Below are 27,309 nucleotides of genomic sequence, written 5' to 3'. Positions count from 1 at the left end.
GCAGAAGAATACATGAACTCTCAGAAGTGCTGGGACAAACCACAACTTGAGCCAAGGTTCACGTGTTGGCAATGGGGATTAAAAGAAAACTAACATATATGACAAGAATTTGTGATTTTTGAATGTGTTATTGTTACCAATGAAAATGAAATTATAGGTGTTTATTGGTTCAAGAGTAAGAGACTAATTGTTTGATAATCTGAATTATTTTGGAAAACTGAAAGTTGTCTTGCTTTTTTCTTTTTTTAGTTGTGCAGGAAATGATGGCTAACCTTCAAAAGTTACTTTGATTTAATTTACCCCCTGTAGTGTAGGGAGTTCCGGTAGAAAACCTCACTCCAAAGGTTGTGGTGGGAGAATAGGAGTTAGAGTGAATAAGAGAATATTGGGCCTGTATAGATTTTATTTTTTTGTATTTCAGATAGAACATATTTTGCTTAGCTTCAAAGTCAATTTCTATTAAAAGGAAAACTACTCAAGGAGACAAGTTGTATAAGTTTTTACCCACTTACACTGTAAGGGTCACTGACTTCCCCACTTCTCTAATTTGCAAAGGAGAGGCCTGACGTCTGTCATAGGATGTGTCCAGCAGGTAGGAAAGCTGCAGTTGTCAACCATCAATACCAAGGAAAAGGCTGAAGTCCATTGCCTTTCATATCAAAAAGCCATCCAAAGGCTGGTCTACACTGAAAAGCTATGTTGACATGACCACATCTCTCAGGAGTGTGAAAAATCCACTCCTCTGAAAGAAGTAGTTAATGTGACCTAAGCCCCAGTGTAGACAGTGTTAGGTTGTCAGAAGAATATTTCCAGTGTTTGAAGGGTAGACACAGCCTTAGACAGACTGATCCCTCTGGGAAGCAAGTCATGACATCAATTCCAATTTTGACCCATCTCCCTGTATGTGAGAGAGCTGCTAGTATGCAGGACTGACCCAGGTATCCGATCACCTGGTTCAACTGAGGGAAAAGCTCTTAGTGCCCATCAGTCCAAAGACAGAGAAATGTTGAGTTCCAACCATTGTCATTTTAGTATCTTATTGTTCCTCTCTCTGTTTTTTGTATTGGCCTTTCTGTTCTATCAGGGTGTGACTGTATAGCTCAGTGCATGTGTGATAAAAGCTCTTTGGTGACAGTTGGCAAAGAGGTCAAAGTAATTCACAAGAAACTCCTGTCTCAGACCTGACAAACTCATCACACCTGATGCACTGATTTTTATGGTATTTATCCAGGAAGCTTAGCAGTGAGATCTCTAGTGAAAGCTTGTAAATTATTGTTACTCTTGATCACTGCAAGAGGTGTGTATGAGTCCTGTTGAAGGAGTCATGTAAGTATATGGAAAATTATGCCCATATGGTATTGTCATGAAAGTGACTCACCCCAATCATAGGTCTTGTTTGGGACAGCCCATTCAAATGGGAGGGAATTGTCACCCATCCCTTGCTAGCCAGTTATGCGATGTATTGCTGCATTGTCAAAGTTTGCACCAGCTGAGAAAAGCCAATGGAAAACTATCAAAGACCAGTTGTAGACATCGAAACCCTGTGGAAGTGAAAATGACAATATAACAGTGAGGAAATGGTCCATTCTGTGAATATACACAAAAGACTGATTCAGTTTATGACAAGATGGGGAGAAACACTCTGGGTCCATTCACCAAGGAGATCACTACTGACCAGCGGTGCTTCAAGAAAGGCAGGGGAATGGCTCCTAGGGACTAGCAATCACTGCAATAGACTGTCACCTGACACTTCAGTCTACGTAGCTAGGGAAGGGAGCTATTAAAAAGTGTCAGTTGCATTTTGTGATTTTGTTTTGTTGGTAACGGTTGGTTTCTATCACTCACATTTGTTTCTATTTAAATCTCTGTCCCTTGTTAAAGAAATTTCTGTTTCTTTGATAATTGTGCTCAAGTGCTGTGTGTGATACCAGTAAAACTGGTAACCTGGGAGGTACCATTGCTTTGGGCAGAGAGGAGCTGGGATTTTTCTGAGCCCTGGTCTACCCTAGGGGAGGGGATTGATCTGAGTTACGCAGCTTCAGCTACATGAATTACGTAGCTGAATTCGATGTACTTAGATCGACTTACTGTGGTGTCTTCATCGCGGTGAGTCGACTGCTGCAGCTCCTGGTAGACTCTGCTTGCGTCTTTCACCGAGCTGGAGTACAGCAGTCAAGGGGAGAGCACTCTATGTGTTGCATCTAAACTAGACGCAATATATCAATCCCTGCTGGATCGATCGCTGCCCACCGATTCGGCAGGTAGTATAGACATACCCAGAGTATCTGGTGATCGGAGCTGGACCCGGAGGGGGACACGTTGAAGGAACTCAGGGGTTAAGGTGCCTCTCTTGTCAACTGTCAGGGCTGCTGTGGCTCAGAAGAGGGTGCTTGAGTGCCTGACAGGCTGGTGAGCTTGGTCACTAACATCCAGCTGCCAAAAGTCCTTAGTAGTGGCAGGTGGCAACAAGGAGACTCACAGCCCTCAGCACCCTTAGAATGGTCACAATGTGCATCTATGTTGATCCACCTGTCAGATCTACACAGGGAAAGCTCCCTATAGCATAGCTCCCTGACTCAAAATAGCCCTAAAACTCTGCCCTATGAAATCATGGAACATGTGCTCTTCGCTCTGTGAAAGCATGTAAAGAATCCAAGCACTGGAGAGTAGGGATTGGGTCCAGAGTGACCTAGTCAAATTGGAGGATTGGGCCAAAAGAAATCTGAGGAGGTTGAACAAGGAGAAGTGCAGAGTCCTGCACTTAGGAAGGAGGAATCCCCTGCACTGCTACAGCCTGGGGACAGACTGGCTAAGCGGCAGTTCTGCAGAAAAGGACCTGCAGTTGGACTAGATACCTCCTGAGGTTTCTTCCAACCCTAATCTATGATTCTGAGTAGCTGCAAGTGGTCCCCAAATGTTTCTTTGTGTTCACAACTGTAAAGACGCTGGGAATGGGCAACAGGATGGATCACCTCATGATTACGTGTTCTGTTGATTCCCTCTAAAGCATCTGGCATTGACCACTGTTGGAAGACAGGACACGGGGCTAGATGAACTATTGCTCTGACCCGGTACGGCTGTTCTTATGTTTTCTGTACAGGAATGAGGCTCTTACAAAGCAGAAATGGGGGGTGTGGCTCTAAATTGAATTCAGTCTTAGAGAGAAATGTGTTCAAACACAGTGAGATTCGATGTATGGAAGAAAAAGGAAGTGATCCCCAGCTCCTTCCCCAAAGCCTTAGGTGGGGATTAGCTGCCAACAGCTGCGGCTGCTGCTCTGAGGGGAGCGGTATAAGCTGTCTGCCTGGGGATGCAGCCCAACAGCTGGTTCTCCTGGGGCAGATGGTGAGTTGCTGGGTAGGGATGGTGCATCAGCTGAGATCTGAACTATGAACAGGGATCTAAGGACTCTACACCGGCCTCCAGTGGGGGTTGAGGATGCTTAGGCAGTGGAAACTCAGCATCAGAGTCATCAAGACTCAAAGCTGCTTGGAGGTGGAGAGGAGGGGGTTGACTGCTGGATTTTTAGTGCATCCCCTTAACTACTCACCCATGACAACCTGGCTACCCCCAGCTTTTCATTGCTCTGTGGTTCTGTTGCCCATTCCCAGCTTCTGGCAAACAACGGCTAGAGACACCATCCTGGCTAATCGCCATTGTTGACCCTGTCCTCCATGCACTTCTCTAGTTCTTTTTTGAGCTCTATTCTAGTCTTGGCCTTCACAACATCCTCTGGCAAAGAGTTCCCCAGGTTAACTGTGCGTTGTATGAAGAAATACTTCATTTCAAACCTGCAGCCTATTCATTTCATTTGGTGACCCCTCCTAGTTCCTGTGTTATGAGGAGGAGTAAATAACACTCCCTTCCTTGGTCCTTTGAAAGATGGTAGGTGAGCCCCCCCCTCCCTGCCCCATATCTCACGTCCAGGGACCTACATGAATATAACAACACTGTAAACAACAAGGTTCAAAGTCAATGCATGTGGGAAAAGCATCGTGTGTTTCATTCCTTACATTCCTGTCCCATTGCATGGCCATTTCCTTTCTCTCCTTTCTGTTAAAAGCTTTTCTGTTTTGCACATAAACATTATTTCCCCAAGAGAGACCCAGGAGTGAGGGCTGCATTCTTGTACCAAACAGTCACTAGAAGGGGGCAGACAAAGGCCTTAAGGACGAGGCATCTGTCACTGACAAAAGATCATCTCCCACCTGCAGGTCACTGGCAGCCTGAATTTTTTCCTTATCCTTCCGGAGTCTTGTCTGGAATCAGCACTATCCAGCCCCGCTGTATGTAGTGGGGAAAAACCACAAACCTTGTCTTTAAAACAAGCTGTTCCCTTCCTTCTCAGGGAAGATTTTTCTATGATTGAGGTTGAGTTACATTTCCCCTCTCCTAGGGGTGGGTTGGGTGTTGGGCCAGCTCCCAATGAGATCTGTTTTCAGCTTTGCCCCCTAACTCTGCTCCCAGCTGTCAGGAGCCTTCCAACCCATCCACCCTGCTCACTAGCTCCATGGTCATGTGTCACCTCCTTTACCAGCACATGTAGCTTGCAGGAAAGCTACTCCTGCCAAATGCATTGGTGGTACAGTGGTGAGCATAGCTGCCTTCACAAGCAGTTGACCTGGCTTCAATTACCAGCCAATGCAATAATGCTTTTCTCTCTTGTTGGTTCCTTGTCTGGAAGTGGTTTAATTTCAGTCACATTGTGTTACAATCACATTATCAATAGACTGAGACAATAAATGTGGCAAAGCCCAGCAGGTCACACAGGATGGAGGCATGCAAGGGGCTGAGAAGACAAAGCACTTGGACACCTGCATCTCCCATCCCCTGACTTTCCGTGTTATGATTCCAGCTGTGTGCGGATATTTATCTGATGTTCCTGCATGATGGGGAAATAAAGTTTTGAGTCAGTTTTTGCTCCGACCAATTCCTTTGCAGTTACTATTATAATGATATGAACAAAGGGAACCAAAAAAAAAGGCAAAACAAACCCCACCGAAATCGCAATACAGGTGGGGAAAGAGAAAATCACAGTTAAGCCAAATATGTCAAAATAAAAATTAACACTAAAACGGGAGCCAGGGGAGAGAGATCAGGTCTGTGGAGATCCCCTTGATATTTGAACTCACATTGCTAGAATCAAAGTTCAGACTTGACACTGGAAAACCTACAACTACCCAGCTGTGTGAACACCTGTGATGAGCAAGATGGAGCCGGGACACTTGTTCTGCTTCAATCATTTACTGTCTCTGTGTTCTCTGTCTCTTCTCCCCCATTATTCTTCTCCAATGTCTCTGCCTTTCTCCTCTTGCTCCCTCTCCCCTGCCCTTGCCCAGAACTCACACTCTACAGCAGTTAGGAAAAGCCAGAGTTTCCATGTTCCACACATGATCCTGTGTCAGAGGACGTTTGACCCCGGTCAAAATGAGTCACCAGAACAATATGACCCTTTATGGGAGACTTCTCTGCCTATTCCACAATTTACACCTCCCTTCCCCCCCAAAGGAGGTGAAGTACAGCTCTGACTGAGAGGCCCCCACAGGAGATACTTCAGCCCAAAGACAAATTTGTGTGAAATGCTGAGAAGTGAAGAGCCCCCTTGGTTCCCCTAAATCCCCAGAACTCTAGTGTCACCCCCATGGCACCAGCACAGCGAACCCAGTGGGATGTGATTATAGACTACAAGGGGGAGGCAGCAGGGAGAGAAGCGACAGGGAGTCTCTCTCTTCACTTTCTGTTCTTCTCTTTCCTTCCAGGAACTGCAGTCACAGCAGGGAGGGCTTTGTCTCATTGTAAGGGATCTGCGTCTGTCACGGAGGTTGCAAAAGTAATAGATTCTGTGACGTTTGCAGTGACCAGTGTGGATGACTCCGTGGCTGCCCAAGCAGCTGGCCTGGGAACAGCTTGAGCAGTGGTTCCAAGGGTGGAGGGAGCAGCCACAGCTTGGTGGCTCCTGGCACCTGTCCCGAGGTGGCCAGAGCAGGGCTGGCCTCGGGGGCTCCCCTGGGGCTTCTCTCCCCCAGTACATGGTGCCACGGGCACCCTGGACCCCCTTCCCCCACAGCTGGTGCCATGGACCCCCTGGGCTTCCCTCCCCAAGATTCAATGAGGGATATTTATGGTATAGGTCATGGACGGGACATGGGCAATGATTTTTTGTTTTTTGCCCACGATCTGTCCATGACATTTACTACAAAAAAACTGTGATTAAATCTTATCCTTCCTCATTATTGATCACATAAATCAACATGCTTCCACCTGCAAGCGGATTTAGACCAGAACCTTCAGAGTCAGCAGCTGTTATGCCCCCACTGAGCTATCTGGTGAGCTGTCCTAGTGCTGGAAGCCTCCTGTTTAGATCCTAAAATAGCTTTTTTGCACCAAGGGGGGGCTAAAATTTTGGACCAGGCATTGTAGCTCCACCATTATTTTATTGAATTGCTTCAAAAAAGCAAGTCAAGAAAGTCTCCTAAGTGCCAGGCTCTCTGCCATGGAAACAGCTGACCCTGCTCTCCAGGAGCCTGTGCGTTCCACCCAGCAACGTACAAACCTGCTCCGACCTGAAGGGGGGTCAGACAGTGACAGGGTTGGTAACAAATAAGTCAGACTATTAACGCCAGGTCCCTTCCTTTCTTTAACCCAGGATGTGCCAGTCACCTTGTAGCCATGGTGTTATCTTCACCTTAAAATACCTCTCAGTACATTTTCAGTGAGCCCTCCACCCCCTGCCCTCCCTGAAGCCAGCCCCGCACGCCCTGGCTCCAGCCAGCCCCTGCTGCACTCCCCTGCCCTGCCTCCAGCCAGCCCAGCACCCCATGCCCTGCTGACAGCCAGTCCGTCTCCAGCCAGCCCTGCACCCTCTGCCCTGCCCGCACCAGCCACATCATCCCTGCCCTGCCTGCAGCCAGCCCCACGCCCCCTGCCCACAGCCAGCCCCTGCATCCCCTGCCCTGTCTCCAGCCAATCCTTGATGCACCCCTCTGCCTGAAGCCAGCCAGTCCCGCACTCCTCTGTCTCCAGCCCTGCCAACCCCTGCTGCACCCCTTGCAGCCCTGCTTGAAGCCAGCCAGCCTGCCCCACACACCCCTGTCTGTAGCCAACCCCACACCCCTTGCCCTGCCTGCAGCCAGACCCCACCTTCAGTCAGCCCCTGCCCTGCCTCCAGCCAGCCCCATGTCCACTGGTGCCCTGAAGTTCCCAGGGCAGTAACCCTGCACATCTGCTGCAATGAGGGGTGGGGGCTGGGAGTAGCTGGGACCCACACCTGTGCATACCCTAGGGTGAACAGACAGCAAATGTGAAAAATCAGGACAGGAAGTGGGGGGTAATACTATCCTAGATAAGAAAAAGACCCCAAAATTGGAACTGTCCCTATAAAATCGGGACATCTGGTCACCCTAGCACACCCCAAGGACTCCTGAGTTCCATTGCTGGGTTTCCTATTGGTTCCACTACTGGTTGTTTTTCTTTTTCTGAGAGACTTTAGGCAAGTTGCTCCCCTATCTAGGGCTCTGTACCCAGCGTACAAATGGGGATATAATACTTTCCCGCTATTGGAAAGTGCTGGGAGAATCCTCCAGCAAAAGCTGCTCTCACAGTGCTAAACAGCATCTGACCATTCAAGGGAGGAGCGCACTGCCCAGGAGGAGTGTTTGGCTCTGGGGTTTCACTTCAGCCCAGTCTAGAGAGAGGGGCCCAGCTATGGAGTTTGGCTCAAGAAGACTAAGTCTCCAATTTTTTAAGGGCGTTTTGAATTCCAATCCTGTGCTCCTAAGTGCTTGGTGTCAGCTGCAAATTTTAGAACCATACTCTCCACTCCATTTTCCAAATCATTCATGAAAATATTGAATAGTACCGGACCCCAGATTGATTCCTGCTGGACCCACTAGGTACACCCTCTCCACTGGACAGCCAAACATGGAGAAGGGCTCCTGGAGTCTGGGCTTTCAACAGGCTCTCCACCCACATTACACTGATTGAAGCTAGACCACATTTCCCTCATTTGCTTATGAGAATGATCTACGAGACTGTGTGAATAGCCTTAGTAACACCAAGCTAGTTCCCATCTACTGTTTACCCACCTCCACCAGGCCCGGAACCCTGCCAAAGAAAGAAAGTGGATTGGTCTGGAATGATTTGTCCTTGACAAATCCATGCTCACTAGTCCTAAAAACCAAATTATCCTGTAGGTGCTGCTGACAAACTAATTGTTTAAGAATGTACTGCAGGATCTCTCCAGCTATGGAAGTGAGGCTAGCTAGTCTATAAGTCCCAGGGGGTCTCTTTGTTCCCCTTTTAGAGATAGGTCCTGTCTTGTTCATGGATGGGAAGATGTTCTTTTTCAGGGATCTCAGACGAGAACTGGGGCACAACATCTGGATTGTTAAGGCCACAAAAACGGAGACAGGAACCTCTTCTCTCCTGCTGGCAAAGAACTCCAGCTACCTAAAAGACAGGGACTCACATCCTTGAATGGGCTCTAAAAAAGGCAGTGCTTAAAAAGTTTGGCCCCAACTATTTCTTGTTTCCACAGACTAGACATTTTAGCAAACTTTAGAATTCCTTGGTGCTAAAACACCGTGAAACTCCCCTTTCTCCTTCACAGAGGGCTTTAACGCCCCTTATCTCACTCAAGCTCACAACTGCCCAGAGCTCAAGAACTGTCCCTGTTCCCATTGGACAGATGGGGAGGAGCCTGCAGGCCAGAGAAGGGAAGTGACCTACCCAAGGGCCTACACAGCAAGGCGGTGGCAGAGCCAGAATGAGAAGCCTCCAGTTCCGACTCCTGTTCTAACAGACAACAAACCCCCCCAGAGGCAGAAATAGAGCTCAGGAATCGAAACGGTGGGGAAATTTCATTCAAACTGTTTCTGTCAGAAAATCCCATTCAGAGTAAACCAGTTTGATTCTCAAAATCATAACAAATGGGATGAAAGTTCTTTGCAAAAACATTTTGTTGCAAAACAAAAGCATCTCCGGTTTGTCACAGTGTGTTAAATTGTCTCATCAAACACAAAGAGGAGACACTTAGATCTCAAAAATTAGATAAAATGCTTCAATCCGAGCTAAGTCGTTTCTGCTCTTAACAATTTCGAAATAAAAAAATAGAAATAAAAGACTGTTTCAGCTATTCTATTATGTCATAATCTGCTCTGAATAAACGTGATAGGACACCTCATATTATGCAATGCTCCTAGTGACACTCTCCAGTGGATCCCCATCATCCACCCACCATCAGGTAGGTAGGAGCAGATCATTATTGTCCCTACTTGAAAGAGGGAGAAGTTAAGGCTCAGAAAGGAGAATTGACTTGTCTTATGTCACACAGCCAGTCAGTGGCAGAGCTGGGAATAGGATTCAAGAGCCCTGATTTTCAAGCTAACCATCGGATCTTGAATTTCAGACACTGAATGACCTGAATAAAGTGCTCTCAGATGAGCTACAGACCAACAACAGTGACAGTAATTTTTCAGCAAGTATTTGAGAACTATAATGTTAGAGAGAATCATGAACTGCTCAGAGACAATTAATGCAGAGAAGCAGCAAAATTTGTCAAACATAGAACTGGTTCTGACTTATTTCCTTGGTCTTAAAAGAGAACAACAAGGACCTGAGTCTCCTCCCTGCCAATAACCCCCTGCTCAGTCAATCAGGGTAGAGACTTAGGACGGGAGGCTGAGGGTTCTCACCAGAGAGCCCAAAGGATGGCCCAGGTCACTATTGGGGATCACTGCCTGAGCACTATTTCAGCCCCATATTTTTGGGTGACTTCCCACAGTGGGAGATGCACAGCACTCCCCCAACACACACAAGCACATCTGCTGGTGTTGGGAGGGGAATAGGAAAAAGAAGAAAAGAAGCAAGAGGAGAAGAGAAATGAGGGAAGGATGAATGGACAAAAAGGTGAAACAAAAAAGGATAAATCCTAATGTCCCCAGTGATTCGAAGGGACAAAATCCCAGGTGTGGAATAATATTCTGCCTCCTTAAGCTCTTGCTTTCCATGCCTAGAATTCAACTCTCACCAGATGGATCAGACTGAACAGGTTTCAAACCTCCAGGAGGCTCTTACCTTCTAAACAGGGATGGCTGTTTTCTAGTAAAATCACTACAAAGGAAAGAGAAAACTTGAAAGAGGTTCCTCCTGGCGCTCATGTCCGTGAACCCGAATACTCTCTCAGTCCTCAAAGAGAGACCTGGAGAAGGAGACTTGCTGAAGCAAAGCCACAGGTGTCTATGAGGTTTCCCTGGCCCTTCACCCCTGTCCTGCCTGGCTGATGTCAGCATCTCTCTGTGAGGTCACCACCTCTCCACCACCTTGGACCAATAGTCTCAAGTCCTGCAAAAGCCCTTTGTGAAGTCACTGCCACACCCCTCCTTTTCTGTACCAATATCCTGCCCCTGGCCAGGCACTTTGGAGGTTTGAGCTACTCCCTGTGGATCATCCCACTCAAGGAGCGTTCGTTCTAGGCAGCAAGCCAACTAGACAGGAAAACATCAGATGCTGTTCCCAATGCTACACTCAGTTTTTCAGAAATTAGTCAACTTTATGGCCAGAAGAGACCATTACAGCATCTAATCATATAATCATAGAATATCAGGGTTGTAAAGGACTTCAGGAGGTATCTAGTCCAATCCACTGCTCAAAGCGGGACCAATCCCCAACTAAATCATACCAGCCAGGGCTTTGTCAAGCCTGACTTTAAAAACCTCTAAGGAAGGAGATTCCACCACCTCCCTAGTTAACCCATTCCAGTGCTTCACCACCCTCCTAGTGAAAAAGTGTTTTCCTAATATCCAACCTAAACCTCCCCCTTTGCAACTTGAGACCATTACTCATCAGGTACCACAGAGAACAGTCTAGATCCATCCTCTTTGGAACCCCCTTTCCGGTAGCTGAAAGCAGCTATCAAATCCCCCTTCACTCTTCTCTTCTGCAGACTAAACAAGCCCAGGTCCCTCAGCCTTTCCTCATTAGTCATGTGCTCCAGCCCCCTAACCATTTTTGTTGCCCTCTGCTGGACTCTTCCCAATTTTTCCACATCCTTCTTGTAGAGTGGGGCCCAAAACTGGAAACAGTACTCCAGATCGGGCTTCACCAATGTCGAATAGAGGGGAATGATCACATCCCTCGATCTGCTGGCAATGCCCCTACTTATATAGCCAAAAATGTCGTTAGCATTCTTGGCAACAAGGGCACACTGTTGACTCATATCCAGCTTCTCGTCTACTGTAACCCCTAGGTCCTTTTCTGCAGAACTGCTTCCTAGCCCTTCCGTCCCTAGTCTGTAGCAGTGAATGGGATTTTTCAATCCTAAATGCAGGATTCTGCACTTGTTCTTGTTGAACCTCATCAGGTTTCTTTTATCCTCTAGTTTGTCTAGATCCCTCTGTATCCTATCTCTACCATCCAGCGTATCTACCATTCCTCCCAGTTTAGTGTCATCTGCAGACTTGTTGAGGGTGCAGTCCATGCCAACCTCCAGATCATTAATGAAGATATTGAGCAAAACCGGCCCCAGAACCGACCCTTGGGGCATTCCGCTTGAAACCAGCTGCCATCTAGACATGGAGCTGTTGATCACTATTCGTTGAGCCCGACGATCTAGACAGCTTTCTGTCCACCTTATAGTCCATTCATCCAGCCCATACTTCTTTAACTTGCTGGCAAGAATAATGTGGAAGACCATATCAAAAGCTTTGCTAAAGTCAAGGAATAACACATCCACTGCTTTCCTCTCATCCACAGACACAGTTATCTCCTCATAGAAGGCATTAGATTAGTCAGGCATGACTTGCCCTTGGTGAATCCATGATGACTGTTCCTGATCACTTTCCTCTCCTCTACGTGATTCAGAATTGATTCCTTGAGGACCTGCTCCATGATTTTTCCAGGGACTGAGGTGAGGCTGACTGACCTGTAGTTCCCTGGAACCTCCTCCTTCCCTTTTTTAAAGATTGGCACTACAGTAGCCTTCTTCCAGTCATTCGGGACCTCCCCCAATTGCCATGAGTTTTCACAGATAATGGCCAGTGGCTCTGCAATCACATCTGCAAACTCCTTTAGCGCCCTCGGATGCAGCGCATCTGGCCCCATGGACATGTGCTCATCTCCAGTTTTTCTAAATAGTCCCAAACCACTAATTCCTCCACAGAGGGCTGGTCACCTTCTCCCCATACTGTGCTTTCCAGTGCAGCAGTCTGGGAGCTGACCTTGTTTGTGAAGACAGAGGCAAAAAAAGCATTGAGTACATTAGCTTTTTCCACATCCTCTGTCCACTAAGTTACCTCCCTCATTCAGTAAGGGGCCCACACTTTCCTTGACTTTCTTCATGTTACTAACATACTTGAAGAAACCCTTCTTCTTACTCTTAACATCTCTTGGTAGCTGCAACTTCAAGTGTGATTTGGCCTTCCTGATTTCACTCCTGCACGCCTGAGCAATATTTTTATACTCCTCCCTGGTCATTTGTCCAATCTTCCACTTCTTGGAAGCTTCTATTTTGCATTTAAGATCAGCAAAGATTTCACTGTTAAGCCAAGCTGGTCGCCTGCCATATTTACTATTCTTTCTGCACATCGGGATGGTCTTTTCCTGCAGTCTCAGTAAGGATTCTCTAATCCTTTAGAGAATTGGAACTGATTTCAGTGGAGTCACATGTTTGCTAGGTTTTTATGCATTTGTACAGGAAAACATTGAGCGTTTCCATTCATTTCAGAGATCCCTATTCAGTGGAACTCCTGAACATAATGGAAATGCCGTTATTTTTATTGAAAGAAGAAGTTTGTAAGGAAACCTTTGGATTTGAACCAAGGACCACTTACTCTGTAGTCAAACATTTTACCACTGAGTTAAACCCCCATGACTGCTGGGGGGATAAGTCAGTGATCTGAAAGGCTTTGAAGGAGAGGCCCTGCCTCAGAGATCTCCTGTTCTCTTCTCAGACAACAGTGCTTTTAAAAATGGGGTTTGATTAAACTTATAGATGCATGTAGACACCACAGCTTGCACGCCCATCCACATAGCTTCCCCCAGTGACATAGCTACCACCTCTCGAGGAGATGGAGCAACTACATGGACGGGACAGCTCTCTCCCCTCTGCTTAGAGCAGCTTCATTCTTTATGAATAGGTAGGAAAGAATCTCCTGAATGGACAGTAACCAATTGATCAAATATTGCTGGGTCTGCATTCAATATGAGTAACTGGTCATATTGGGCTGGATTAGTAGGAGCATTGCCAGGAGATCGAGGGAAGTGATTATTCCCCTCTGTTCAGCACTGGTGAGGCCACATCTGGAGCATTGCGTCCAGTTTTCACCCTCCCATTACAGAAACAAATTGGAGAGAGTCTAGGAAAGGGCAACAAAAATAATTAGGGGGCAGGGGACTTAGAAGGAGAGACTGAGGGCAGAGCCACCCGGGGGGGCGGCAAGTGGGGCAATTTACCCCAGGCCCTGCAGGGCCCCCAAGAGAATATAGTATCCTAGAGTGTTGCAACTTTTTTTTATGGAAGGGGCCCCCAAAATTGTTTTGCCCCAGGCCCGCTGAATCCTCTCGGTGGCCCTGCCCACTCCACCCCCTTGATTCATTCTCCTCCCTCTGAGGCCCCACCTGTGCTCTGCTCTCACTCCCATTTGGCCACTTCCCACTCCTGCTCTTCCTCTTTGGCTGAGGCCTGCTGGTCCACCTTTTGCTTGCTCCTCTCTTCCCTGAAGGACTCCTTGTGCCTCTCCACCCCCTACCCCAAGGCCTGCCTGCTGCCCCCACCTCTCTGCCCTTTCTCTGAGACTCACCCTGCCCAAACCTCTCTGCCTCCTCCCCTAAGACCAGCCCTGCCCACCACTTGCACCTCTCTATCCCCTCCCTTGACCTGCTCTGTCCAGCACTCACACCTCTTTGCCCCACCCATGAGACCAGCCTGGCCCACCACTTGCACCTCTCTGCCCCTCACCTGAGACCTGCCCTGTCCACCTCTTTCCTCGGTCATCTCTTGTTATTCCTTGAAACATCAAGGATGGAATAAAAAGCTGAGTTTACTCCAGGGTGAGGAAAGAAAGGAGCCCCCAACCCTTTGGCAAATCTCAGTGCCCCAGAGAAAACCTGCCCCCTGCTATTGCAATCCCTGATGTGCTGGGGATAGGATGGTAAAGGAATTGTCTGAATGATCAAGGCAGGAAATGGACAACAATCTACAAGAACGTCATTGACCACAAACACACTCTCCTCATGCTCCAGCCAGAAGAGAAATTAGCAGGAATTCTTGCAGTTCAGCCATGGACACACTCACACAATGGCCCAGCAGTGTGTGTGTTGTGGAAGCTGGTCTGAGGAAACAACTGGAATTGATCACTCAGTGAGAACAGAACTGGAGTGTAGTGAGACACATCTCAAGCAAGTAGTTGTGGCTGAGTGGCTAAGGCGATGGACTAAAAATCCTTTGGGGTCTCCCCATGCAGGTTCAAATCCTGTCAACTACAGATGAAGTTGTGGTCCTTCAGTTTCAGCAGAGCTGGGTCTTGTCCCACTCTCAAACTGTGTCTACGCTATTGAGTAATGGGGCTTTAAAGTGTTTCAGTTGCATGTCCACACTATGTCCCTTGTGTCACCAGAGCACATCCAGGCTAGACTCTTGGATGGCCACAGAGAGCAGTGCATTGTGGGTAGCTGTGCAACTGGCTGTGGGTGCTTTGGGAAGGGTTTGCAATGCCTCCCGGGCTGGTACAGCATCCCATGATGCAGGTTTCTCCATCCCATTGTTTCATGGGAATCCTACTAGATTGCCAGCTGCTTTTCAACTGCAATGCTCCTGGTGGGGTAGAGAGTGTGTTTGTGTATGTGGGGAGAGGGAGTGTGTGGGCACAGTGTCTCTAAGTTCAGACAGCTGCTGCAAGCAACCAGTCCTGGGGGAGGGGCACATCCCCAACATCAGCCCCTGCTTCCCTTACTGGCTCAGCTCAGCACAGCAGCCTCTGTCACACACACACACTGCTGCCTGCTTAGCTCTGTGTCAGGGGTGCTGGAACAGGGGGTTAGAGGGCCATGGCCCCACCACTCTTTACTGGCTGTTAGGACAAATGATAGAGTGGGGGGAAGGGTGTAGTCTTGGGGGGAAGAGGATTTCTGTGGGTGTCGCCTCTGGGGGAGGGTGGTGTGAGAGTGGGTCCTTGGGAAAGGGGTGTCATGAGAGTGCCACAGTTCAGACAACGGTGCCCCCCCCCCACTGTAAGGAAGCTCCAGCCACACCTGCTCTGTGTTTATAGCGCAGGAGAGAGCAGCATCCACGACAGTGATTTGCTCCCCGGGGCTCAGGCAGGGGGGCTCAGGTGGCGATTTAAAGGGCTCGGGGCTCTGGCCTCTGCAGGGAGCCCTGGGCCCCTTAAATCACCAGCTTGGGAAAGCCAGGCCGGGCTGGCACAGCGTACCCACTCTTGCCAGTACCCCACACTGGAACGTACTAGATTTTGTTAGTAATACAGGAAATTGGGGGCTAATCCTGAAAAGCTTCTTTGATGTAACTTACCCCCCTTGGCCTAAAATGTCCTGATGTAAAACCTGACTCCAAAGGCTGGGGTGGGGGAATATGTGTGAGAAATAGAGCAGAGGAGAAAAATGAGCCAGTGTTGATTTGAATGATTTGTATTTCAAAAGTAACTTATTTTGATTGGCTTGCAAGTCAATTTCTGTGTAGGTGTGTTAGCAAAAAGAAGGCCAGAGAAAGTGTGTGCCCCTTACTGAATGGGGCAGGCAACATAGTGACAGATGATGTGGAAAAAGCTGAAGTGCTCAATGCTTTTTTTGCCTCGGTCTTCACAGCCACTGGCAGCACAGTAGGGGGAGGAGGTGAGCAGCCCTGGGTGGTGAAAGAACAGATTAAGGACTATTTAGAAAAGCTGGACATGACCAGGTCCTTGGTTCCGGATCTAATGCATCTGAGGGTCCGGATGGAGTTGGCAGATTTGACTGCAGAGCCTTTGGTCATTATCTTTGAAACTCGTGGTGGTTGGGGGAGGTCTCAGATGGTTGGAAAAGGCAAATCTAGTGCCTATATGTCTGCACTGTAATGTTATAGTCTTGCAGCCCAAGCCCCATAAGCCTGAGTCAGCTGACCCAGGCTTTGAGACAGGTGCCCTGGGTGTTTTATCCACAGCGTAGATATAACATTAGGCTACGTCTCCAGTACAATGAAACACCCACGACTGGCCCGTGTCACATTAATCAGTGTCATGTGGCTTGGGCTGTAAAGTTGCAGGGTCCGTGTCTCAGCTCAGGCTCAGTCCCCTGCTCTAGGAGCCCAGAAGGTTGGCAGGGAGTTTAGCGAGTGGAAATGGTAAAACCGCAGTGAAGTATTACCCTCAACTCATGGCATTTCTCCATTGGTCTGTCTGCTTTGGGGCAGGGACAATAACACATCCTGCTGCATTCGTTATTTCAAAGGGTGGTTTAGGATTTTCATTCTCACACACAGTGCACAAAGCAGGACTCAACCCTTGGTGTAAACTAAACAAGCTGCCCACAGATTCTGGCAGCCACAATGAGCATTTGGTGCCAGAGCTCAGATCTGCCCCTGTCCCAGAGGGAAGTGGTCATCTGTGACAGGCTGGAACACTGACCTATCAGCTCTTAACTCCCAAACTTTCAGTAACTCTATTATCAATGCCTGTGAGCGTAATTTAAACCATAAGAACAGCCACACTGGACTAAAACTGTATCTAGCTCTGTGTTTTGTCCTCTGGCTGTAGCCAATACCAGGTGCTCCGAGAGCTACTCAATCAGGCACCCCTGGGAGTTAAACCCAGGATCTCATGCATCTGAAGAAGTCGGTATTGACCCACGAAAGCTCATGCTCCAAAACGTCTGTTAGTCTATAAGGTGCCACAGGATTCTTTGCTCCTGTTTACAAAACAGGTGCTTTAGCCAGCTAAGCCATGGTGCCTGCCTGTGGCTAAGGGACACTCTCTGTGCACACCAGACTCCCTGCCATCCCCACCAGGGCCTGACAAGCTTTGCATGTGTTTGGATTCTGCAAAGCAGAGGAGCAGGTGAGGTTTTCCTTGCAAGCTCTGTTTGTGTGTGTTGTGAGACTCTTTGGCCAGGTCTGCACTACAAAGTTATTTCAGCAGAATTATATAGCTCAGGTGTGTGAAAAACACACAACGCTCCCTCAGTCGGCTCCCTTCTCCTCTGTCCCAACCCACAGCCCCTCCTATTCCCAGTGCCCCTCAATCCCAACCTTGACGAGAAGCCTAGAGCTTTTTGCAGCAAACTTAAACAACAAATTGTCAGTGTAAATGCTGCTGTTCATTATATCACCATAACTGGCCTCCTCCAGTATCCCACAATGCCCGCCGTGAACTCGCCTGCCCTGCATTCCTGCTGCAGAGACTGAGCCCCTCTCCTTTCATAGCTCCAGAACGTTCTGACAGCTGAGCTGCTAGCTACACCGGCATTGGTTTGCTATAACTGCATTGCTTGGGGAAGTGTAAATTTTTTATACTTCTAAGTAATGTAGTTACACCGACCTGATTTTGTAGTGTAGACCTGTCCAAATAATCACTCACACACCTTGGGAGTAAACCTTCCCCTGCTCCTCTGCTTTACAGAATCCAAACACGAGAAAAGTTTATCAGGGCTCAATGGGGATTGGCAGAGTCAGGTGTGGGCAGACATGATGCTTTAAGTAACAGCAGGCACCATGGTTTAGCTGGTTACAGCACCTGTTTCCTAAACAGGAGATCCTGGGTTCAACTCCTAGTGGTGCTTCGTTGAGTGGCTTTTGAGACAACTGTCAGAAAACAAGGTTCAGAGCTAGCCGGACCTTTGATCTCACCCAGTGTGGCTTTTCTTATGGTTTAAATTACACTCACAGGCACTGCTAATAGAGTTACTGAAGGTTTGGGTGTTAAGAGCTGGTAGGTCAGTGGTCCAGTCCCCTCAATGCAGTTTTTCCATTTCCACTCGCTAAACTCCCTTTCGACCTTCTGGGCTCCCAGAGCAGGGGACTGAGCCTGAGCCAAGACACGGACACTGCAACTTTACAGACCAAGCCTCATGACCCTGATTAATGTGACCTGGGCCAGCCGTGGGTGTTTCATTGCACTGGAGACGTAGCTTAATGTTATGTCTACACTGCGATTAACACACCCAGGGCACCTGTCTCAAAGCCCGGCCAACTGACTCAGGCTGATGGGGCTTGGGCTGAAAGACTATAAAATTACAGTGCAGACATAGGGACTTGAGCCCAACCTCTGAACCCCCCATGAGAAGTGAGAGTTTCTGAACCCAGGCTTCATTGTGAACACAAACATCTGCACCATAGTTTTTAGCCCCTCAGCTTTAGCTCCATGGGCCCAAGTCAGATGACCCAGGCCAGCTATGCTGCCATCTTTATCTCAGGAGAGATGGACTCTAAGGGTACATCTCCATTGCAATGTCAGCCCAGGTGTGGCACGCTGTGCTCAGAGCAGCACCTGGAACCCCCAAATTCACCACTCTCATATAATGATGATACGGTTTGTACAAAGTCTGCCTGGTGAGGTATCATTTCAAAAGCCTTGATCTGTTGAACATTAATATTGTGTTGGACTGTGTGTGCAGCATTGGTTGGGAAGTTACGAAGTTTGCTGTGTGTGTGTTACTGAGATATGGTGTGAGGTTGGGAAATGCCCACCACCAGCCTGTCAGGTGCGACAATGGTGGAGCCAGACTCTCTGCTGGCCCATTAAAGGGATCCACACTCCCAAGGACTATCCCAGGAACTGTGTACAATACAGACTTCTCCGAGATAGCACAGCGACAGTGGACACTGCTTGACTCACATCCTAGCAAAGGTACTTCCTAGCAAGTTGGAAGAAACTATGAAAGAGGGGTAGAGACATCATGACTTGGCCTCTCTCCCCCACAACTCAATACCCAGAAACACATCTGGAGGACAAACACTGAACTGAAATAAATCAAAAGAGAATAATAATAATAATACATTCAAATCAAAGTCTCCAAACAGACTAGTATTGGTTTTTCAGCAAAAATTTTCAGTTTGGGGAATTTTCTTTTCTCAATCAGACTTTGCCAAGGGAAGTGGAGAATAAATGTTTGAGTTGCCTCTTTCAGCACAGCCTGGCCTAGACACTAGCTCTGGTTCACTGTTGTGGTCTTGCTCAGGTTGGGGGTGTTTTAATTATTTGAGAAGGTCCCAGGGTGTTTGGGGGAGATTATGAGGATGTTCCCTTTTGAGATAAAAACTAAGGAATACAGGACTAGAGAAATTTTTTAGAAATCTGAGATTTAGACTTTTTATTTGAAGCAAGGGAAGGGCTGAGATTCTGAAAAGGTTTTTGTTTGCAAGAAGCACCATTGTTCGATGGGTCATTGTACCAAAGGGGGAGATGGTTGTCTATAAAGGAGGGGTGAAGACTAAATGCGTCTGATGAGGAAGAGATTTGAACTCATGCGTGTAGAGCACAATAGATTAGCAGTCCATCATCTTAACCACTCGGTCACCTCACCTGAGCTGTCAATAAAGGCACAGGAGGAGAAATCTAAGGCCGGCAGAGATAGGACCACTAAGAAGTTTTTAAACTCTAAGCATGAGCAGGATCTGACTGAGCTTCCCCCCTCACATCTAGTAAGGAGCTGAGGAAAGACTTCAGGAACAGACCGTGTTTGCACAGACACACCTACTCTGCCTAGGTATGCAGCATGGTGGGGCCGCTTCCCCAAAATGACCAGTTTGGGATGGTGGTGGGTTACAAATCACTTTAGGATTGAGTGGAATGAAACGTTATTCTCCTTCCTGTATGAGTGAAGGGCAGCAGAACATACCTAGTTCGTCCTGATGGAGAGGTAGATGGGTGAGGAACAGCTTTTATTTGACTGCAGAGAAGTGATTGAGGATGTCACCCTAAACCAGTGGTCCCCAAACATTTCACATTGTGTCCTCTTAGCCATGGCTGTGGCCCTTTGGAAGCCACGATCGAGAACCGGGGCTGGGAGTGGGGCTGTTGTTTGCTGAGGACTGGGGTGCGGACAGGGGTAAAGGAGTTGAGGCCGGGCTGGGAGCCAGAGTCTCAGGCTGAGGGTGGGGTTGGGGAAGAGCTGGGACAGAGGGGGGCTGAGTGTTGCTCCCTCCCTGCCCTCCATGGGGAGTGGCTCAGGCCCTGAGGTGCCCCCATCAATCTTCCTCTGTGTCCCCCTAGGAGTCATGTCCCACATTACCGCGACCACTGAACCCTACTCGCTAAGCAGGGGCTAGTGATGTCAAAGCCCAGGGAAAGGGAGAACAAGTGTGGGGACCCCAGGACCAGAATCATGGCCCCAAACCCTCTTCTGCCTCCGGCCCTCCCCTATTTCAATCTTTCCACACCTTCCACCCATGACCCCATCCACTAGTCAGCTCTTTTCCACCCCACCCTGCTCACGCATTTACTCCCCCCCACCCACGCTGCAGCCCTGAGACCAGAGTAGCTCTGTGCCCCTGCTGCAGCCCCCGGACCATAGTGTGGACTGGGAGGTCCTTCAGTCCTCGGGTGACATAGGGGAGACTGATATCAGTCAGGCAGGACAGGGGTGAGGGACCAGGGAAACCTCAGAGACCCCCGTGGCTTTGCTTCAGCACGTCTCCTTCTCCAGGTCTCTCTTTGAGGACTGAGAGAGTATTCGGGTTCACAGATGTGAGCGCCACGAGGGAACTTTTTTGAGTTTCTCCTTCCCTTTTAGTGATTTTACTAGAAAATAGCCACCCCTGTTTAGAAGGTAAGAGCCTCCTGGAGGTTTGAAACCTGTTCAGTCTGATCCATCTAGTGAGAGTTGAATTCTAGGCATGGAAAACACGAGCTTAAGGAGGCAGAATTTTATTCCGCATCTGGGATTTTATCCCTTCGAATCACTGGGGACATTCAGGTTTCACCTTTTCCTCCCTCCCTCCCTCCCGCCCTCCTTCCTCTTCATCTGTTGTTTCTTTTGTCCTTTCTCCTGTTCCCCTCCCAACATCAGGAAGGAGGGGTGTGTTTGTGTGTGTGTATGTGTGTGTTGCGGGGGAGTACTTTTCAGCTCCCACTGAGGGGTGCATTGCCGGATTCCACCACACTCTGTGACACCCCGTAAGCCCCTCTGGGACCCCTGCAGCCTGGACGTAGGTATCTGTGCCCCCCACGAACTCCCTTAGCCCCCCAGTGACCCCTACAGCCTGGACCTAGACATCTGTGCCCCCCACGAACTCCCTTAGCCCCCCAGTGACACCTACAGCCTGAACCTAGGTATCTGTGCTCCCCACGAACCCACTAAGCCCCCCAGGGACCCCTACAGTCTGGACGTAGGTGGAACCCTTCTGCCAGACCTAAATGATAGTAAGGACTGGGTTCAATACATAGGAGTCCCTTCCCTACAACGTAATGCAAACCAGCTCGAGCCCCCACCCAGTGATGTGGGGAAATTTTACAAATGCACCCCTAGGTGCCTCAAAGAGGCAATACTTCCCCTCTCTCAAGCACAGAGTCTGGGTGTAGCAGAAAACGTTTAATAATGTGAGATAAACAACATAGCATTAAACTGGGAAAACACCTCAACTAGGCCGTGTCCTTTTCCCTGGGCTCTTGAGTCCTGCAATCCCCAAATCACCACAAGACTCCAAAGTCCGATACCTCAAATGTTTCAAGAGTCCAGCAACCCCAAAATCACCCACAGTCCCGCAGCCCCAGAGTTCAAGAGTCTATCTGCAGGGTTTTCCCCCGCCAGCCTGGGTAGAAAGGGGCACCTTACGTGGTCCACTGCCAACTGCCCTGCCTCTCCGTGGGATTCTGTTTCTGCATTCCCCATGAACTGCTCGGCTAGGTCCACTAGCTGCTTTGCTCCGCCGGCCAACCTGTGATCTGCTCCAGCTGTCCCCAAAAACTGCTCGGCTCACCTCACTCTATGGGCCACTTCAACCATCTCACAAACTGCTCTTCTCCATCAGCTACTTTGCTCCACAATATAGCTTCAGACTCCCCCACTAGCTAGTACAGCTTTTCAGTGATTTCAGTTCAGGAACCTGGAACTTCAATTCTTTAGAGAATCAAAAATCAACTCTGCTATTCAACTGTTAAAAGAGAAGAAGATGCAATTGGTATTTCTGGCTCACCCAAGGAGCCCACTCTTTTCTCTAGCGAGTGCCACTCAATTGATGGTGAGAATCACTGTCTCAAAGCAGTTTCACAGTTCCTCATCCACACAATCAGGGTGACAACACTCCACATCTCATGCCCCAACAACAAATAAACTGGGAATACCACAGCTGCCAAAGCAACCATCCCAGGCTGCCGTGGCCGTGTCAGGCGGAGTGGGTGTGCCTATGCAAACACGATCAACCCCTGAAATTCTTTTCCACACTCGCCATAATTCACCACCAGATGTCAGGGTAGAGTTCATCCTGCTTCTGCTTACATAGGTTGTGCCCCCCACAACCCCCTAATCCCACTGGGACCCATCTAGGCTGGATAAAGGTATCTGTGCTCCCCACAAACCTCTAAGCCTCCCAGGGAACCCACAAGCCCAGATGTAGGTATCTGTATGCCCCACAACCCCGCTAAGACCCACAGGACCCCTCCAGCCTGTAGGTAGGTATCTGTGACCCCCACAAACAGCCTAAGCTACCCAGGGCCACCTACAATCGGGATGTAGGTATCTGTTTCCCCCCCAGCACAGCTAATCCCCCCAGGGACCCCTCCAGCCTAGATGTAGGTATCTCTAACGAGACGAATCCCCTAAGCCATGACGGGGCCCCTCCAGCACGGACATAGGTATCTGTGCCCCTACAACCCTCCTAAGACCCCCAAACCCCCTCCAGCCTAGACGCATGTATCTGTGCCCCCCACAAACCCCGTAGGCCACGATGGGACCCCTCCAGCCTCGACATAGTTATCTGAGATCCCCACAATTGCCCTAAGCCCCCCAGAACCCCTCCAGCCTAGATGCAGGTATCTGTGCCCAACACGAACCCCCTAAAGCCCCCAGGACCCCTCTTGCCTGGATGAAGGTATCTGTGCCCCTCACAAACCCTTAAGCCCCCCCAGGATCCCTATAGCCTAGACGTAGGTATCTGTGCACCCTCAAGAATACACTGATCCTCCTAGCGACCCCTACAGCATGGACGTAGGTATTTGTAACCCAAAATGCCCCAAAGCAACCCTGGGACATATACAGCAACGAAATAGGTATCTGTGCCCCCCTACAACTCCCTAATACCCCCAGAACCCCTCCAGCATGGAGGTAGATATTTGTGACCTCCAGGAACCCCCTAAGCCCTCCCCACGACTTCTCCATCCTGGACATAGGTATCTCTGCCCCCCACAAGCCCCTAAGACCCATAAATCCCCCACCAGCCTGGTTGTAGCTATGTGTATACCACACAAACCCCCTAAGCTCCCCAGGGCCCCCTCCGACCGGGACGTAGGTATCTGCACAACCACAACCCCTTAAGTCCCCCACGGGCCCCTCCAGACCATACATAGGTTTCTGTGCCCCTCACTAACTCCCTAAACCCCTAGGGACCACTACAGCCTGGACGTATATATCTGTGCTCACAACAACCCCCTAAGTCATCCAGGGACCTCTCCAGCCCGGATGTAGATATTTGTGTCCCCCATTAAGCCCCTAATCCCCACTGGAATGTCTCCAGCCTAGACATAGCTATCTGTGCACCCCACGAACCCTAAGACCCCCAGGGATCTCTTCAGCCTCTACATAGGTGTGATACTCTGTGCATTACCCTGCGTGGCCACATGGTGTCACTGTTGCTCCATGCGGGAAATGCTCTGTGCATTACCCTGCGTGGCAAACGGTGTCACTGTTGCTCCATTCAGGAAATCGAGAGTGCCTTACCCTGCGTGACCACACGGTATCACTGTTGCTCCATGCGGGAAATGCTCTGGGCATTACTGTGAAGGAGTAGGGACTGTCTGTGTGGGGAATGGGAAAGTAGCAGGTGACTTTAGGACCGGAGACCTGCTCAGCCTGGAGATCAGGAGATCAGTTCTGGAGATCAGTTGTCCCTCAGACAGGATTGATCTGAAGGCTGCTCTTCTGTCCTCTGCGATGTATGAGGCAAATTCGAGAAGCTTATTATAATTATCAAAATCATAGCTAGCGAGGAGAGCAGAATAGTTTGCAATCCTGAATTGTAGTGTAGAGGATGTATAAACCTTGCGGCCCAGGACATCAAGGCGTCTAATGTCCTTGTCTTGTGGGGTTGGTCGATATTGTGACTGTTTAGTTCTCTGTGTAACTGCATCAATGACAAGAGAGTTCGGTGGTGGATGAGAAAACAGGAAGTCTGCGTCCTTTGCAGGAACATAGTATGTACGTTCAATCTCCTTATAAGTTGGTACTAGAAAAGCTGGGGTTTGCCAGAGGGTGTCAGCTGGCTCCACGAGTGCTTCATTTATAGGGAGCGAGATTTTCGAGCAGACGGTTGAAGAATTTTGAGGAGTTTCTGCTGATTCTCCTGAACCTCTTCTAAGGGGATATCCTGACTGATTGCAGCTCTCCTGAAAAACTCTTGAAATTGTTTGCAGTCGTTCACGAACTGTGGAGGTGGAGGGAGGATGGCTTCATCTGAGGCTAATGGAGAGTTAGGGTTAGGCGAGTCAGGATATGGTGCATAGCTCCCGGACTCTGGAGGGAACTCAGGCACCCTGGAAGTGGATGGAGGAGGAGATTGAGGCACCGAAGGAAGATGATTGGTAGGAGGATTCTGCCACGGGTACCACTGAGGCCAAGGCATGGGGTAGGAGAACCCAGGCACCGCCCACGGGGGGGCGACGTAAGGAAACTGAGGCTGCTGAGCTTGAGCCGTGACCTGAGGTGGTAAAGGTGCCTGTGGAGGAGAAGCAGGAGGGGAGAACTCCGCTTGCTGCTGTAGCTCAAGGTCACCGTCGGTGAAAGCCAGTTCAGGTGGAGAAAGTGGCAGGTCAAGAAAGGAGTGCTCTGTGTTTGGGAGCGGAAAGTGAGGCTCGGGTGGCACTAAAAGGTCACTTTGAGTGAGAAGCTGTTGTTCCTGGTCTCCAGGCTGATCTAAGCCTGCTCTCTGCTCTAGTTCTTTAGTAGGAGAGATTGGCATAGTGTCCTGCTGTGTTGAGCCTAGAGGTGCCCTGCAGGGGGTCTGCAGCTGGTGTGCGGGCAGACGAGTGGCTGGGTGCTGACCCTCTTCGCGGTGCCGAGGCTGACCGCGCTGTCAGCACTGCAGATATTTTCGTCACTGAGGGAGACAGCGCTGGCGGCACCGCGGCCACTTTTAGCGCTGAAACTGACCAGGCTGTAAGTGCTGCGGACGTTTTGGGTGTCGGAGCCGAACGCTCTGCCTGCACCGCGGCCGTTGCCGGAGCTGAGGAGGAACATGGTGCCGGTGCCGTAGCCTTCATCGGTGCCGAAGAGGAGTGAGTTGTCCATGCCACAGTCGTTTGTGGCACAGAGGGGACTGAGTCAGTAGGTGCCTTCCCGGCGCGGGAGGTCTGGTCCCTGCCTCTAAGCTCTCTCAGAGCAGTTCCTGAGGCATTAGGAGAGGCTGAAACAGCTGTCTTTCGGGCTGTCAGCACAGAGGGTAGGGATCTCGCCGGAGACTCCCTACCCTTGTTAGAGTCTCGTCTGTGAGACTGTTGAGCTTCTTGCCTCCACTCCAGGGAGGGTGATGCAACGCTCCCCACCAGTTCCGATCTGGCTGGGCAGCGTGTGGGGAGCGGGTTCTTCCTTTCCCGTCTCCGACCGTGGCTGCAGGGATTTTTCCATCATGATGATCTTTAGGCGCATATCCCTGTCACGACGAGCTCTTGACTTGAGGCTCGCACAATGGAAGCACTTCGCGGGGATGTTGGTGTCCCCGAGGCACTTCACACAATGAGAGTGGCCATCTGAGCGTGGCATGGAGTCCTGACAGGAGATACGTCTTTTGAAACCTGAATGTCCTGGCATTACGAGTTAGAGAAGAGACAATCAATGGGAGACAAGCCTGAGGGTTTTTGTTTTTTTTAACAAAGTAACTTACTATGTAACTATACTAAAGGAAGGGAAACAACTGGGAAGTAATTAATAATTATTTCTATGTTCTTTGTTACTGTTTCCTATAGAGATCAGGAAAGAGAAAGTAGCACTGCCCCGAGTCCCGTCTTCAGCAGAGGACGGTTGAGAAGGAACTGAGGAGGGTGTGCGGCGCAAGCACTCAGGAAGATTCCAAGTAGATGAGAGGTACCATCTGGGTGCGTGCGCCCCAGCCAGGCACTGCTACCGAAAATCTCTGATCGACAGTGCCGGGACCCACTGTCACCTAGAGTGGAGCACCCACAGGGACAGCACTCAAAGAAGAACTAGAGCATTTCCACTGCCGAACCTCATGAGTCTGTTCCTAGAATCTAGGCCACTTATTAAACAACTCCCAGCAGGTTTAGCACACACGTCCTCCTCCCTTTCTCCACCCTGTGCATTTCCTGCAAACCAGACTGTGCAAACCTTCCCATCTCCTGTGTATTTGCTGTCCTGCTCCCTCCTGGAGGAACCCACCAGCAACCCCCTGATAATACCTACCTGAACTGGCTCCTCTGCAGCCATTTCTCTCCCCTGTCCAACAAGAGGACGGGATGAACTGGAGTGAAACATGGACATTATTCTGCAGCCTGGTAGGGTGAGAAGGGCAGTTCTGAAGGTTTCAGAACAGGCTTTAATTCATTTCACAGCACGATTCCCCCAGGCCCTTTCCATGCAGACAGACACCCTAGAGTCTGCCATGCTGAGAAAAGACTTCATCTCTTTGTACAGTGTAGACCTGGCCTCTTCTGCCAGGCTAAACCCACAGAGACATGTTTAACCTCCCTTCTCCCTCCCCCCATTCCATAACAAAGTCTCTGAACACAAGGCTAGAAAAAAGCAGAACCAAAGGAGTCACTGTGGGGGATTCCCTCAGACACTGACCCCACGGCAGCCACACCCCAGCAGGGGGAATATGGAGTCAGGAACTGGATTTTCCTCTGTCTGATTCTCATCTTTTCTACAGGAAAGTGACTCTATCCAGGGTGCAGCAATACATCTTTCTGGGCAGATCAGAGATCTGGAAATCTCTCTCCAAACTCTTCTCTCTCATTGCCCCTTTCAATCTCTGCTACCAGACGGGCAGGCAGAGGGGATGGGAAAAGGAGAAAGAAAGTCCCATTCCTAGTTTGCTCCCCCATGGCTGGATTTGCTCCTGCAATTGCTAATTGGATGAGAAATGAGGGGGGTCTGTTTGTGCAGAGTCATATTAAGGCCAGACCCCAGCATTGTCCCTTCGTTCCTTTCAGTTACTTATAG

The 27,309-nt window shown here is 49.4% G+C and overlaps 2 protein-coding genes and 1 non-coding gene across 5 annotated transcripts in view; 2 read left to right on the top strand and 1 right to left on the bottom strand.

Annotated features, from left to right (window-relative positions):
• LOC127058385 (zinc finger protein 30-like) overlaps positions 1-27,309 on the top strand; it is a 338,295-nt gene that overhangs the window by 14,542 nt on the left and 296,444 nt on the right. The gene's annotated exons all lie outside the window — the stretch shown is intronic.
• The window catches only part of LOC127058437 (zinc finger protein 2-like), a 101,267-nt gene that overhangs the window by 43,367 nt on the left and 30,591 nt on the right, over positions 1-27,309 (bottom strand). The gene's annotated exons all lie outside the window — the stretch shown is intronic.
• Positions 14,399-14,480, top strand: TRNAF-AAA (transfer RNA phenylalanine (anticodon AAA)). Its single transcript has one exon. It is a non-coding gene; the product is annotated as a tRNA-Phe (tRNA).

This window comes from Gopherus flavomarginatus, chromosome 9, assembly GCF_025201925.1.
Source record: "Gopherus flavomarginatus isolate rGopFla2 chromosome 9, rGopFla2.mat.asm, whole genome shotgun sequence".
Taxonomy (NCBI): Eukaryota; Metazoa; Chordata; order Testudines; family Testudinidae; genus Gopherus; species Gopherus flavomarginatus.
This window is presented reverse-complemented; position numbering and strand designations above follow the sequence as displayed.